Source organism: Arctopsyche grandis, chromosome 5 (genome assembly GCF_051622035.1).
Source record: "Arctopsyche grandis isolate Sample6627 chromosome 5, ASM5162203v2, whole genome shotgun sequence".
NCBI lineage: Eukaryota > Metazoa > Arthropoda > Insecta > Trichoptera > Hydropsychidae > Arctopsyche > Arctopsyche grandis.
In genome coordinates this window covers 294,427-309,106 of record NC_135359.1, presented here as the reverse complement: position 1 = coordinate 309,106, position 14,680 = coordinate 294,427, and positions in this window count along the sequence as shown.

Below are 14,680 nucleotides of genomic sequence, written 5' to 3'. Positions count from 1 at the left end.
CAATACATAAATTAAAAAAAACATCACTTTGATTCCGTCGCGATAGGTTGTACCGTCTAGTAATTATTCGTCGAAACAATCCACCTAAAATAAAAATTGCAATTACATACATTGACTTTATTAAAAAAATTCGGATGTGACCAACCCACGACTTAATCTATGTATTTGAGGAATCTAAGAAGGATAAAAAACAAAATTCGATAATCAAACATATGTACATATGTCATAAACGTTCACACATACCGGCTATGAGCATTTTCGATACAAATTGAACACAAATGTAGGGAAACTTACACAAGACAAAAGTTCTACTTTTGATTTCTGAGAAAAACATAAAAAACCTTGAATATCTAGAGTAAAAGCACTACTTTCGGTTTAGGAAAAAATATTGGGGTATAATATTAATAATTTCTATTACAAGTAAAAAAAATTCAGTCCGATTTGATTAGTGGTTTGGCAGATAATTGAATTCAAAAACTTAAAATAAGAGGACACCTATAAGGGGAGGTACCATTTCCACTCAACTTGAAAATTTGAAAAAAATTACGTCGTATCGATAAGAATTTTAGTAACCGATACTAAGTTTCAGTTCGATTGGACGAACGGTGTTCAAAAAATCCCCAAAATACACTGACACACAATACACAGTTTTCTAGATCATGAATATGTGATCAGTGATCGATTCTGAGTTCGAATCAGACAAAATATGCATCAAATATCATTGCGGTTGAGCACAATATCTGCGACACAATACAGGCCGTTCATACCATTTCGTGGAAACGGCAAGCCGGCGTCGAAACGGGTTAAAGCAAACAAATGGACTATGACTGTCATTGCTAATCCCACCATTGTTCATTATATAATGTTGTTTTATGTTTTTTCCATATTATTTTTGTAAAAATAATATTTTTAAAGAAATTTCTGCCAGCACCGTAATCCCGGTATTCAGACTAGTTTCAGCACCGGGATTCACGGTGCCAGAAAACACCAGGATCCCGGGATTGGAAGCCTTAGTACATATTTATGTAGAGGGCAGAGTATGCACCTGCCCCAGTCGAGGGACACTAAATTGGCAGTTTTGTCCCTGTAAATTGTAAATTGACCGGACCGAGCTGGGCAGTTCCCATGCAGTCGTTGACTCGCCAATCAGTGAGGTCAGACAGACCCCTGTCCGACCGTAGAGGTTGTTGCACCGGACACCACACCAACACTTCACTTCACTTCACTTCATACCATACCACCAGGCTCATCAAAGGGACACAAACAAAATCAAATACATACCTATATTATACAAAAATGTACAAAAATGTACACATATGTATAATATTATATCTACTTATAATATTCATGTATTCTTCATATATATGTACATATGTACCTAGGTATATTAAATACATTACGAAAGGATTGTGTGCTATTCATCTTTCATTCTTACATATGTACGTATGTGCATACATTTGTAGTATGTATTATCATTGTTCACGAAAGACGAGACTACATAAATAAATGTAGAAAATATTGAAAGCTACTCAAAGCGATAGTACATATACATAGTATGAAATTGTTCATATCGTCAACTTTCTTGAATTTGTTTTTGCTTGTTTTGAGATGAAACCTTCATTTTATATTTTCTTGATAATAAATTATAGAAATAGTACATATGTACTTAAATTCAGCTTTAAAATTTGATTATTAGCAGCACTTTAACCTTACGTTTTTTATTCTATTTTTAAAATTATCGACTCAATTTGGTAATTCTCGCAGTAAGTACCTAATCAATGACCTGTTTGATCCCATCAAGTTTTGACTATACATATGTACTATATACATACGTTTATCTTGTGATTTGTTTGGTATCAATACAAAAATAAAGTAAAAAATGAGCCTAAAAAGTTCAAAAAGATACCGTAGTGGGTATATTTTTATTCTTTATTTTGTTTGAGCTAAATATGTACATATATATGTACATACCTTTGGAATATACATTTGAATGTAATTCTTCCACGAAACGAGATCATCTACATACTTACGCACATTTGTACAGGTACATATTGTACATATTGTTTCTCAATATTTCAATTTAATATTGCAATTTGAATTTAAATATTTAAAGATTTTCCTGTGACGTATTCTCATGATGATATATTTTTACAAACCTCTACGTTTCACATTGAGACGTCTTTTTTATATCTCTTATCTCTTATTCGTTTCTTCGGAATGATAGATGTTGATTCGACGTTAGTGCATCTAAATTGTATGGAATTAGTAACCCTTGAGAGGAAAAATGGTGGGGTGATGTGCTGTAATATTATAATAGATTCGCACCGGCTATGCATATGAATGTAGATCTGGTTCATAAAATACGGAACTTAAAAAGAAAATGTAGAAAAATTTCTAATTTAAAAAAATCAGTTCAAGTCTCGAGATTGAATTTTCGCATGATCGTAATGCTACATAGATCGGATGAAAATATTGACACTCTGGTAATCTGAATATGGTGGCGAGCTTCCTGTAAATCCGTCGAAATCCACTCTAATATTCGTGCTATTTAGCCACTGGCAAGCTTACACTGACTGCATCGTACGAATATTTTTCAAAAAAAAAATCCTATATCGCAACAAATGTATTGGAAGAAATTTTATCGAAGCACTCCACTTGAATCCAAGCGCTCCAACGCAAAATCTCGCCTAAGCGAATCCATCAATTTCAAGAACTACGTAAACAATACAAAACACCGACAGCTCTAGTTGTCAGTTTGTTGTCAAATGCTTTTTTTTACCGATCATAGACGGCTGAAATTGTGTGTGAACACAGTAGCGGTATTTTTTGACGAAGTGTGTTTTAAAGACCGACTTTTAAAAATTAATTATTTCATTTTTTTTCGATCATAGTGCGTAAATCAAAACATCTTAAGTTAAGGACTACCGGTATATGATTGTTGATGATCTAATTTTAGCTCAATCTCGAAAATTTATTCAAATTGTGTGTTTTTTTGTTTTAAATTTGAATTTTAATATTATAATTATATTTTGATATTTGAATTTAATTTTAACATAATAATAATAGTTTTAATTTTGATATTTAATTTCAATTTTTTAATTAAATTTTATTTCGATATTTTTAGTTGGCCTGTGGTGTTGCCATTCGATGGCCTGGTGCTTACGCACCATAATACGAACATTTACGAATTTTTTAACTTTATTTTTGAATGAATATATGCAATGTACATAAATCATTTAGTTCCTAATGTATTAAAGAGTATTATTCAGAGGTAAGGGAAGTCAAGTTGAGGTACAAAAAAGCAATCAGGTATGTTTCAGATTTTTAATAGATGCTCTTTTGGTGGTAGTCGGGTTCCGAATTAATGCTGAGACCAACCCCCGCCTATTTTGTAAGCCGCACCAGTTTGTTCATTTAGTCGAGCTCGCTCATTGGTCGGTGAGCCGAGTTCTCCGATTGGTCGATGAGTCGGGCTCTCTGATTATATGATGAGTGCCGCGCGCTAATTGGGCAGCGTGTACTGATCGTTCTATCTTTGCGCAATAGTATAATAACAATATACATTCAAATTCGAAAAAAAGTTGTATGTTCGCCCAGGTGCGATCCGGTAAATAGAATTTAGTAGCCGTGTAACTAAATATCGATGCCTTGGTGCACTATGTATACCACATAAATTATGTACGTTGAAAGGCAAAACCTGAATTACTCCAGCATCTACAAACTGAAAATATGATACAAACTTATTCGATACAAAATCAAAAATGGACATACAATATCTGTGAACCAAGCTATCGATATGTAATTTTATAAATTTGGGGTAATGCAACCGGTGCGGTGTGTTCGTCGTTAACGGATCAAAGTCAACAAAAGTCATTTAACGTGACACCGTTCAACACATGTACATACATAGATTATAGTATGTGCTATATATATACATATAATAATAAGCACTCGTGTTTGTTTGCAAGTAAAAGATAAAGTAATGCTCGGGATACAATCGTTTGACCTTCTCGGTCAAATGATAATAAAATGTGCAGTAAATGGATGCATTTTTAATGTGAATATATTGTGTACACATATATATGTGCATACATACATATATGTATGTTTGTATATAAAATTGTCTATACATATGTATGTATGTATTGTACATGAATGCACAGAGGGCTTTTTTGCCATATAACACGGTGGAACGGCGTTTACAGTCTTAGGGCGAAATTACACAGGGAAGAACGGCACGCCGCGTGCTTGGTTTTCCGTTGTTGGGGTTCTCCTACATTTCTTCAAATATGGGATATACTGTTATCGATCACTGTCAAGCAAGGATAAAATTTTACCGGGGGTGATTTTGGGCCGCATGTGCTAGACGTGCCTTGAATATGTGTAAGGTATGCCACATTTTTTTCGCATGTTAAAAAGTATCTAAAAAAAAACCATTTGCCGCGTTCCTTCCTGTGTGATTTCGCCCTTATCTTACTGGCCAATTTTTTTTTCTATAGATGCATTTGACAGGGGTTTTCAATATAAAATGTAATATGTACATATCTTAATAAGTTAGTTACAAAGCAAGAGACCAAAAAGCAAATTAACAATAGTGAACCATTTTTTGTGCAAAAAAGCATCGTCCGAACACTGATTTTTGATTCATATTTACATAATTCGTCAAAAAAGATAAAACATGAAGTTATGAATCGGTTGAAATATGGGCGTTATTTATGTATGTATGTTTTGAACGAAATATTGTCATTCTTGAACGCACGACATACGAAAAGCTGCTTTAAATTTAATTTAACTGATATTTGAATATACATATTTACTTTATCTACATATGTACTATATACATACGTACGCAGTAACAGTGACAATAGATGAAGTTTAGTGATCATGCGAAAATTCGAGCTAGAGATTTTGACTGATTCAAACAGAATTGATCATTGATCACATTTTCATGATCTACATATGTATGTTGAAAAAATATGTGTGTGTGTCTGTGTACATATTTTGGGGATTTTTAACATCGTTAGTCCTATCAAACTGAAATTTAGTATCGGTTACTAAAATTCTTATTTTATTTTTATTTTTTTATTTTTATTGTTACAAATCAATATACACTCGCCATTACAGATTTGCTCCAATGCGACGGGTGTACGTTAACGAAATACAGAATACATAAACAATCCGAAATCAGAAATACAGTAATACATACATATACAATCAGAATATATAGCATATAACAATTAATCAGAAATAATAATCATAGAGATTATGGATTATTTTTAGATTTTTTTTTGTATACAATTTTTATACATATGTATAATAAATACGAAATTATAGAGATGTCTATAGAGATATCTATAGATTTTCAGATTAATGTGTATAATTATTACAAATTATATGTACACAGGCAGATTTTGTGACAACAGGATTAGATCTAATACCAATTTTCAGGAACCGTTTCAGCAATGATCAGATAAAATTGGCAAACTCTGATAGAGAAACGATCGATTTGGAGTCACAAAACCCCCAAATCTAACCTGCAGTGGCGAGGACTCGAACCTTTGATCTCAGTGGTGCTAAATATATACGCTACCACTAAGCCAAACTGCTGGCTGGTTATGGACACGACGTAATTTTTTTTCAAATTTTCAAGTTGACCGGAAATGATACCTCCGCTTGTAAGTTTTTGATTTCAACTATCTCCCAAACCGTCAACTGAATCAGACTGAATTCTCTCATGTAATATAAAATTTTAAATTTTATAACCAAATATTTTTACCTGAACCGGAAGTAGTACTCTTACTCTCGAGAATCAAGGTTTTTTATGTTTTTCTCATAAACCTTTTGGTTTATTGAACTGAAATTTATTATGTATAAAATTTGGTAAGCATTCGTTAACCGGAAGTGGCAGTTTACTGTTGTTCCATTTTTCTTCCACTATTTTTTTGACCCCTAAAATATGTGTGCCCTTCACGAAAAAAATTAAGTATAATTCTTGAATCAATGTGATGAAAATAAAAAAATCACTAAATTAAATAGACTAGAAAAGGGATTTTTTATTCCTCTTAGAAACGTACGACCACGATTCTATCCACAATCCTAAACGTATCAAGCTGAAAATTTATATTTGTATTATTTATGTACTAACTTAGACCTGATAAGGTTTTGGTCAGAATTCGTAAACCGGAAGTAGTATTTATTTTTAAAACAATATTTCATTATTTTATTTTGACCCATTAATTTATTTTTATTTTCTTGATATTTAATTTGCATAATAATTATAGTGATTTTAAGTAATAAAAAAAAATTCGAACAAAATCCGACTTCAAGTCTACTTTAGTTGAAACACCGAAGTAGAACTTTTGTCTCGTGTAAGTTTCCCTACATTTGCGTTAAATTTGCATCGAAAATGCTCTCATAACCAGTATGTGTGAAAGTGTATGTACATATGTATGTTTAATTATTGAATTGTTTTGATATTTGATATTTGACTTATAAGAAGGTCATTCTTATAATCCTCAAATACATAGATAAAGTCATGGGTTGGTTACATCCGAATTATTTTTAGTAAAGAGCTCGATAAGAAGTGAGCTCCGACACATCTAATATATAATTTCAAAAGAGACTTTGTATGTACATACATATGTAAAGTTTGGGTGGTAGAATCCGTGACGTTAAATTTAGTAATAAAACAAATGAATATTCAAATAAATCTAAATAAAATTCAAATAAATTGAATAAAATGTTTACTATTAATTATATTAGTCATGTTTAAGTGGTTTATATTATAAATAAATACCGAGCCAAGCCAGGTAAAAACAATACCCGGTACAATATAGTACAATATTATATTATATTAGGTACGGTTCGGTGCGGGTGTACTTATCGTTGAAGTTCACCTTACATAATATTACAGAAAGTTAAATCGGTGGTTTTTTTTATGTCCACTCTAAAGTAGACATTTTCATGAAAAAGCTAATTAATTTCACTTGCAAGCAGCCGACTTTAATTGGAACAAATTAACAGTACGTCTGGCTTGTATACATATATACATATGTATGTATGTATGTATATACATAAATATGTACATACACCAATATACATAGTTACATATATGTGTACTATTTTACTACATACTATGTATTCATATTCATTATGAAAAATTTAGTGATTTTTGGACCCTAATAATATACAGCGATTGACTATGTAGTTGCATGCTCATACATGTTGCATGATCATACGTACATATATACATATGTACCTCTAAATCTGCAGAGCAATGACAATGACAGAAATGCACGATACAACGGCACACATTGGAAATACTTTTCAAGTGTAAATCAGTGGCGTTCTCAACAAATTAAACGGATATCGAAAACTTTAAATATGTATGTATGTACATAAATGACAGTGAATCCAACGTATGATTATCGGTTAAACAATTTCTAGTGCTTCAAGAACAGTTCAATAAATTCAAAAAATAGATTTCAGCAGCTTACTATACATACAATAATCGAACCAATGGTCTCATAGAAATGTTGTATGATGCAACCATAACGTGTATTAATTTTACATAAGAATGTAAATAATAATTTATATATTTTAATATTATTTTATTGTATATTATTTATAACCTGTGGCCGACTATAAATTTTCTTTGAAAAAAAGGTGGTGCTCGCCGTCCTACTGATATTAAAAATGTGCTCTAGGGTACAACAAGTAGGTATGTATGTACATATGTATGTATGTATGTATGTATAGGCTCATATGTACATATAGCTTTTTATAGGAGTGATAGCGATAGGTGATTAAGTAAGGGCCTATTGGTGCGAATTTAGTAGAATTTGGTAAAGCGAACACGTGCGTCGCTAAAAGCACACGTCGCGTCGTTGAACACAAAGGACTCGGCCTGAAACAATCCCTCCTTTGTGGTGTCCATCATTTTGAGATGCGGGCGGTGCGGTGTCACAGTAATTAATACCTAAATGTAAGCACTCTCTTGCCTACTACCGCTAATGGCCGCCTCTCAAATTGCTCACTATACACACAATATACATATGTATTGTTATGTTGTGAATATCTTACAACCTATGTATGTACTTATATTACTCTTTATTCCCGCTTGTTAGCTTGATTCTTTGAACGTATGCTTAATTGATATTTTCCTTTAATGTTATTTATGAGATTTCCAAAATCTTTATTGTTTTAGTTGCATTTTTCTCACGACTCAATGCTATCTGCGTGACGAATTCTGTGCATCTACTCAACCATTTCTCGATACATTCAAAACACATATGCTAACACTAAAAATATCGTTTTTAAATAACTTTATTTCTTATTCCCACGCCACCAGCGTGACAAATTATGTTTCCCCCAAATATCAAAACCCTTCTTAATCCGCACGACGAATTGTGTATCCGACCTCAAGGGATACATATGCAAAAATATTGTCTTTAATTAATTTTATAGTTTTACCAGCATTTTTCACACGACTCGACTCGAACCGTATTCCCTCAAAAACCCTTTTAAAGCTGCGTAGCTAATTGTGTAACTAATTGTGTGTAAACCATTTCTCGATACACTCAAGGGTCAAAGTATTAAAGTCTTAAGATATTGTTTTAACGACTCGAGTTCCCCCCTAAAAATATTATTTTCTCACGAACTTGTTACCTCTATTGAATATATACTGATGTAAAACATATGGAAGATCACTTGCGATCAAACACTCTAACTAGTAACTTGCGATTGAACAGTGTAACTAGTAACTTGCGATCAAACACTCTAACTGATCACTTGCGATCAAATAGTCTTACAAGACACTTGTGATTAAACTGCCTAACTAGTAAACTACTAACTAGTAATGTGTAATACAAACTTGTACATTAATCTCGTGTATACTTACTACTATTAAAAGAAGATCTTATAAAAAAACTGTGACTATAATATTTGTACACCATCTCCTTCTCGTCCCCGTAACAGTATGTATGTACATATGTACAGTGGCGGACTGGGACTGAAATTAGTGCATGCCAGGAGTCAAAGGGGGCCCACCCAGGGTTAAAAAAAATTGTCCCCCCCCCATATAAAAAAAAAATATTTTTTCCATCACGCTAAAAATCAAGGGTAAAAAAAAATAAAATTTTCAAAAATGGGAATAAACAAATTTAAGTACAAGAAAAATGGCAAAAGCAAAATAGATCCATAAATTACATTCTATATTTCTTATTAAACCTTGTCCTAGGTAAATAGAATGCATCATAAAAGAATGCGGCATAAAAGCGGCTTTTACTTTCGGTAGAAAACAATCAGGGACGTCATTTCAGCTTTTTCTTGGGGGGTGCAGGCAAAGATTGGTCAAATAAAATTTTTTTTCAAAAAATCTTTTTTATATCGGAATAAAAATGGAAAATATTCTATGCATACACCTTATTGAGTTATAAAATATGAAAATAAGCTTATTTTTGATAAAATAATTATATAAAAATATTATGTAAAAAGTGAAAAAAGCGCCGCAGACGAAAATTTTTTTCTAAAAATCTTCACATGGTCAACAAAAATCGACCATCAAACTGAGTCACTAAAAAACTATCAATTAACTTAATTTCTACCGACTGTCTTTTCACTTTATCTATGTACATACATACATACATATGTACGTAATAACAATAGATAAAGTTTTGTGATCATGCGAAAATCGGGATTTTGGGGAGGGGGCCCCTATCCTATATTTCTATATACATGGATGTGTCTAGATTACGAATAGATTTTATATTCGGAAACTGTTTAAAATTGTGTATTTAAATCTTACTATATCGTCAAAGTATAATCAAATGTTATTTTGAAAGTATGAAGTAAATTTAAATCGCTGGTTGATGATGAATCGTCCTATCAAAATTGTTTTAAGCAATTCAGTTTATATTATTCACGGAAATTTGTTTATTTCAGTAGGTAGTTGTTACATAGGTATTGGTATATACATATGTACATAATATTGAGGTTAGAAATGGGCCCAGCAAAAGGGCCCACGCAAATGTTGAAACTTACATTTCGAGCCTAATAAAAAAGTTAACCGATCCTTGGGCTGTTAAAGCAGGTATTAGTTGTTTGTGTATATCGTAAGAAATTTTTTTTGTTGAAATACCCAAACTTTAGGTCCCAAAGTGCAATATCCTATAAATTTTTACACACGTGAAATAGTTAAAAAGTTATTTAATTTTACTGAGGGCCCAAATTTTCTAACAGATAGTGGGGCCCACATGCCATCGGGCATGTTCGCTTGTATGGCCAGTCCGCCACTGCATATGTATATAAACTCCTATTTGAATTCGTACCCATGCCCGTGGCCCGTGAAAAATTTTAGACCTTATACAACATTTTCGATGCGACCACATTCCACTTCTCATAACAAACAAAATGACGAGTGCTTCCCTCGTGTCCCTTTAATAAACCCGCCATGTATCTCCAATCGTTGGAACCAATTTTTGCCAAAGGAAATTCGCCTTTACTAAATATTTTGCAACGAAAACAGAACACTCCATCTAATTCGGATGAATAAACAATCCATGTTCTATTCAGTATTTCACCATTTGCTTTTCTTCGTTGGAAATACATATATTTTGTAAAAAGATCGCCTTACACAGTGTCTTTTGGGTAATAATGAGGTAAAAGTCTGAATTCTCGACAAGGCGGACCCTATAGGCTTGGAAGTGAGGCTCGGTCGACCCGCTTCTTCCTGTGTTTTGCTACTCTTTGCGATGCCAATGTCGAAGTTTGAAATGATATGCGAACCAGGCAGTATACCTATGTAGGAGTATTTCATCAGGTAAAGTCGAATTAATTCAGGGCACGGCAATACTATTGGCATCGCAAAGAGTAACCAATCACAGGAAGGAGCGGGTCGACCGAGCCTCGCTTCCAAGCCTAGAGGGTCCACCCTGTCGACAATTCAGACTTTTACCAATAATTAATTAAAATTGTTCCTTTCAAGACTATAGTTTCAATTTGATTATTCTGTAGTTTTTCCGGCCAATTCGCTATATTATTCGTTATTGAGCTTCAGTTTAAATCTTCTAAGAGAGCTTCAACTACTCGTTTATATGTTGGAGTTACATCACTGAGATGGAGTTTTTCTCGTATTGATTCCGATTTGATTTATAAGGAGGTTCGTGCTATTGACTGGGGGCAAATTTACCACATAGTCCTTTATTTTCCAGGCTACTCTACAATTACATACAATGCCGGAATATTAGAATATGAGCATCGTTTATACATATACATATGTATGTATAATCCTTGTGCTTTGTATGTCCTCGCTCTATCTCGAATAGTTACACAAGGACGGCCCATGATATTTTGAGGCTTAAAAACATTATTTTGATATATTTCAAACACAACAATATAATATTTTATTTTTAGTTAAACGGTCAATTTTCTTTTTAAAGAGTAGGCATAGAATATTTGCATTTTTTTGCAAAAATTGACCGCTCACCTACATATGTACATTAAATGTTATTAAGACAGAACAACAAAACTTTGACAGCGATCAAAACTTTGCGGGACTTTGAAAGCAAACAAACAAGTCGGGTTGCTAACGGAATGATACGGCCATAACTAGAGGTAGGATAGCCAAGGGGCCGCTCATTGTTGTAAATCCTTTGTAAAAAAGGTTCGGCAAACCTTTAACAATGCATTTACAACATTTGAACAATACGCGGCACCTTCTGGGTCCGCGTATTGCTTAGCCATAACCCTAAAGGATTGACCATAGACTAAAATTTAATCTTAAAAATAATTGATTTTACATTTTTTTGTTATTTTGGCATCTATTCGCATATTTTACGAATTTAGCATCTATTAGCATCTATTCCGAATTTTAGCATCAATTAAGCATTAATAGCAAAATGCCCATAATACGTTTCTCTACTTATTACATTGGTTTTTATATGTAAATAGGCACGTTCATATCTATTTAACCACATTGATACATTGGGGTTACTATAACAGTCATTGTGGTGTTAATTTTTTTTAAATAAATGTGTATTCATTATTATCAGATTACTAATGCATATTTAAATTGAGTAAATTTTAAATGTTGAGAAAACTAATACTCAAATTACTCGAGCTGTTTAGTGAGTAATGATTGTGTAAATATGCTATACATATTTTGAGTACATTTATGACCTTTTCACTTATGCCACCCCCATTTTATTACGTAATAATACGCCTTCACGACATTGTATAGGTTCACATACATACATATGTATAATAATTAGCGTTTGGTTAATGTACAAACACACATATATACATACATATGTACATATGTATGCCAGTTCACATTTTCTACGTTTTCAGGAAAATAAAATGTCTCAGATGAACTCGGCTCTCGTATTATGTTCGTGCACTCTTCACTTATTCATCTTTTGCTGGTTTGGACAGAGACTCGCCTCAGAGGTGATTATTATATGTTATAATATTTTGCACTATTTATAAAAGTATTTGCATTAAAATTCGATAAAATTGGGCTTACAATTGTTGTTCAATTGACGGCAAAAAATGGGCTTCTCATGTTTTAATATACACCCAGCGCAAAACGAAGCTTATCAGTTGCATCACATGCAAATAACGATATATTTTTAAAGACTTGGAAAGGAATTTAAAATAACAGTTTTCGTATTATTTTCTACAACTCCTCTTCATCAATATGCAGCAAAAAAAGCGATTTCGTCAATAGATAACATTATGAGGGGAATCATTGTAAATTTGGAGTAAAAATGATCATTTTTTTTATACCTGGAGTAGATTTCATAAATCAAAAAATCGATAAAAACGGATTTTTTTTTCTTTTTCAAGCTTTTCAACATATCAAGGGGACTTCAAATAATAGTAGGGAATACAAAAAAAATGTTTTTTTATTTTAATATTTAATGGGACCCCCTTTGGTTTTAATAAATAGTTTTATTCGTTTAAGTAGTGATTCATATTATTTTTTTAATAATTCATCACTAATTTCATTGTAGCATACATCATAAATAATGTATTTTAATTATTTTATCGTTTTTGGTTTCTTATCTCTAATTTTTTTGCCAATTTTGCTTCAAATATTTTCGATTATATTTAGATCCGAGCTGTTTCCTGGCCATTCAATGGAGTTTATACCTAAACTATTTTTATCTTGATCGATATTTAAAAAAAAACTAAATGGTGATATATCAATGCATTAAAAATAATTAAAATAATTGTGAAAACAATTTGAATACTCTAAAATTTTGAACGATGCGCCGGTGCTGAATCATCGTGAAAGACAAGATCCTTAACCATTTCTGGTAAGCCTTCTAATGTAGGAATAACGCTTTTGTCGATGATTTTTTTATACTCCTGTGAGTTGACTATCCCATCTAGTTTAATGATTGACCGAACACTATACCGTGTGATGGCCCCCAATACCATATCATGGCGAATGTTAAACAGTCAGCGCTTAGCACGATTCTTTATAGCGTTCGCCTGATTTTCGTCGTACTAGCGCCATCCCATCTGATCCAATCAGGTTGAATTTGGATTCATCTGAAAAAGTAATCGTCTCCCAATCTTGAACTGTCCAATTTTTCTTCTTTTTGGCCCACCAAAGACGAGTATCCTTCATTTTCTTCGTGAGGAGGGTTTTTTTTTGCACGGCCCGTTAACTGTTCTAAGGCTTACTGTTTTTTCCAACTTCAATGAACTCAGACCTAATTTTTGACGCAGTTTTGAAACTATTTTGAAGTGAAATTCTCTTTAAAATCCGTTCGTCTCGAGAAATCAGTTTTTTTGTTTTTTTATACTTCTTAAAAAATATAGTTATTGTAGGTAGAATACGTCCCCGTTCGTCGATAAATTTCCACAAAAGAATAATTTTCCTCCCAGAAAGTGACAATTTTTGATTTCTCGGCGATCGACAAAAATTCATATTTTACGCTCAACGCTCACAACACTAAAAAAAGACACGCACTACTTGAAAGTATGGGGAAAACTGACTTTAAAAGTTTTTGGCAACAATACGTTGAGGTATGCTGAAAACAACTGTATGTATAACTGTATAACTGTATGTATGTTGAAAACAACAAAGTATAAAAACAAAATTGCCAGAAACTGAGACCCAATAGGGCGAAAAATGGGCCATTCCGGTAAAATTTGTGACTGATAAGCTTCGTTTTGCGCTGGGTGTATGTACATATGTACATACATACATACATTTATACGTATATACATATTCTACAAGCTTTCTATGACAAATGTCATCAAATTTTTTCTAATACTGATACCAACCATGAATTCATTATTGTTGGTGATTTTAATATTCCTAACATTGTTTGGTCAAAAGACTCTAGTAGCACTAAAATGTTCATAAACAATCCTATTGATTCTACATCGTCCTAATTATTTAATCTTATGGCTTATGGTCATTTATGTCAATATAATTATATAAAAACTTTAATGGTCGTATTTTGGACTTCTTATGTAGCTTTGAACCATCTAATAGCTTATCTATAGCATGTACAGTTAGTAAATTGGATAAACACCATCCAGCATTCGATGTGCTCTTGATTCTTAAGAAGATCAAATATTTTAAGCCCTCATATAATAACATTGTACTGAATTACAGAAGATGTAATTTTGGTAATTGCAGAACTAATTTATCATGAATAGA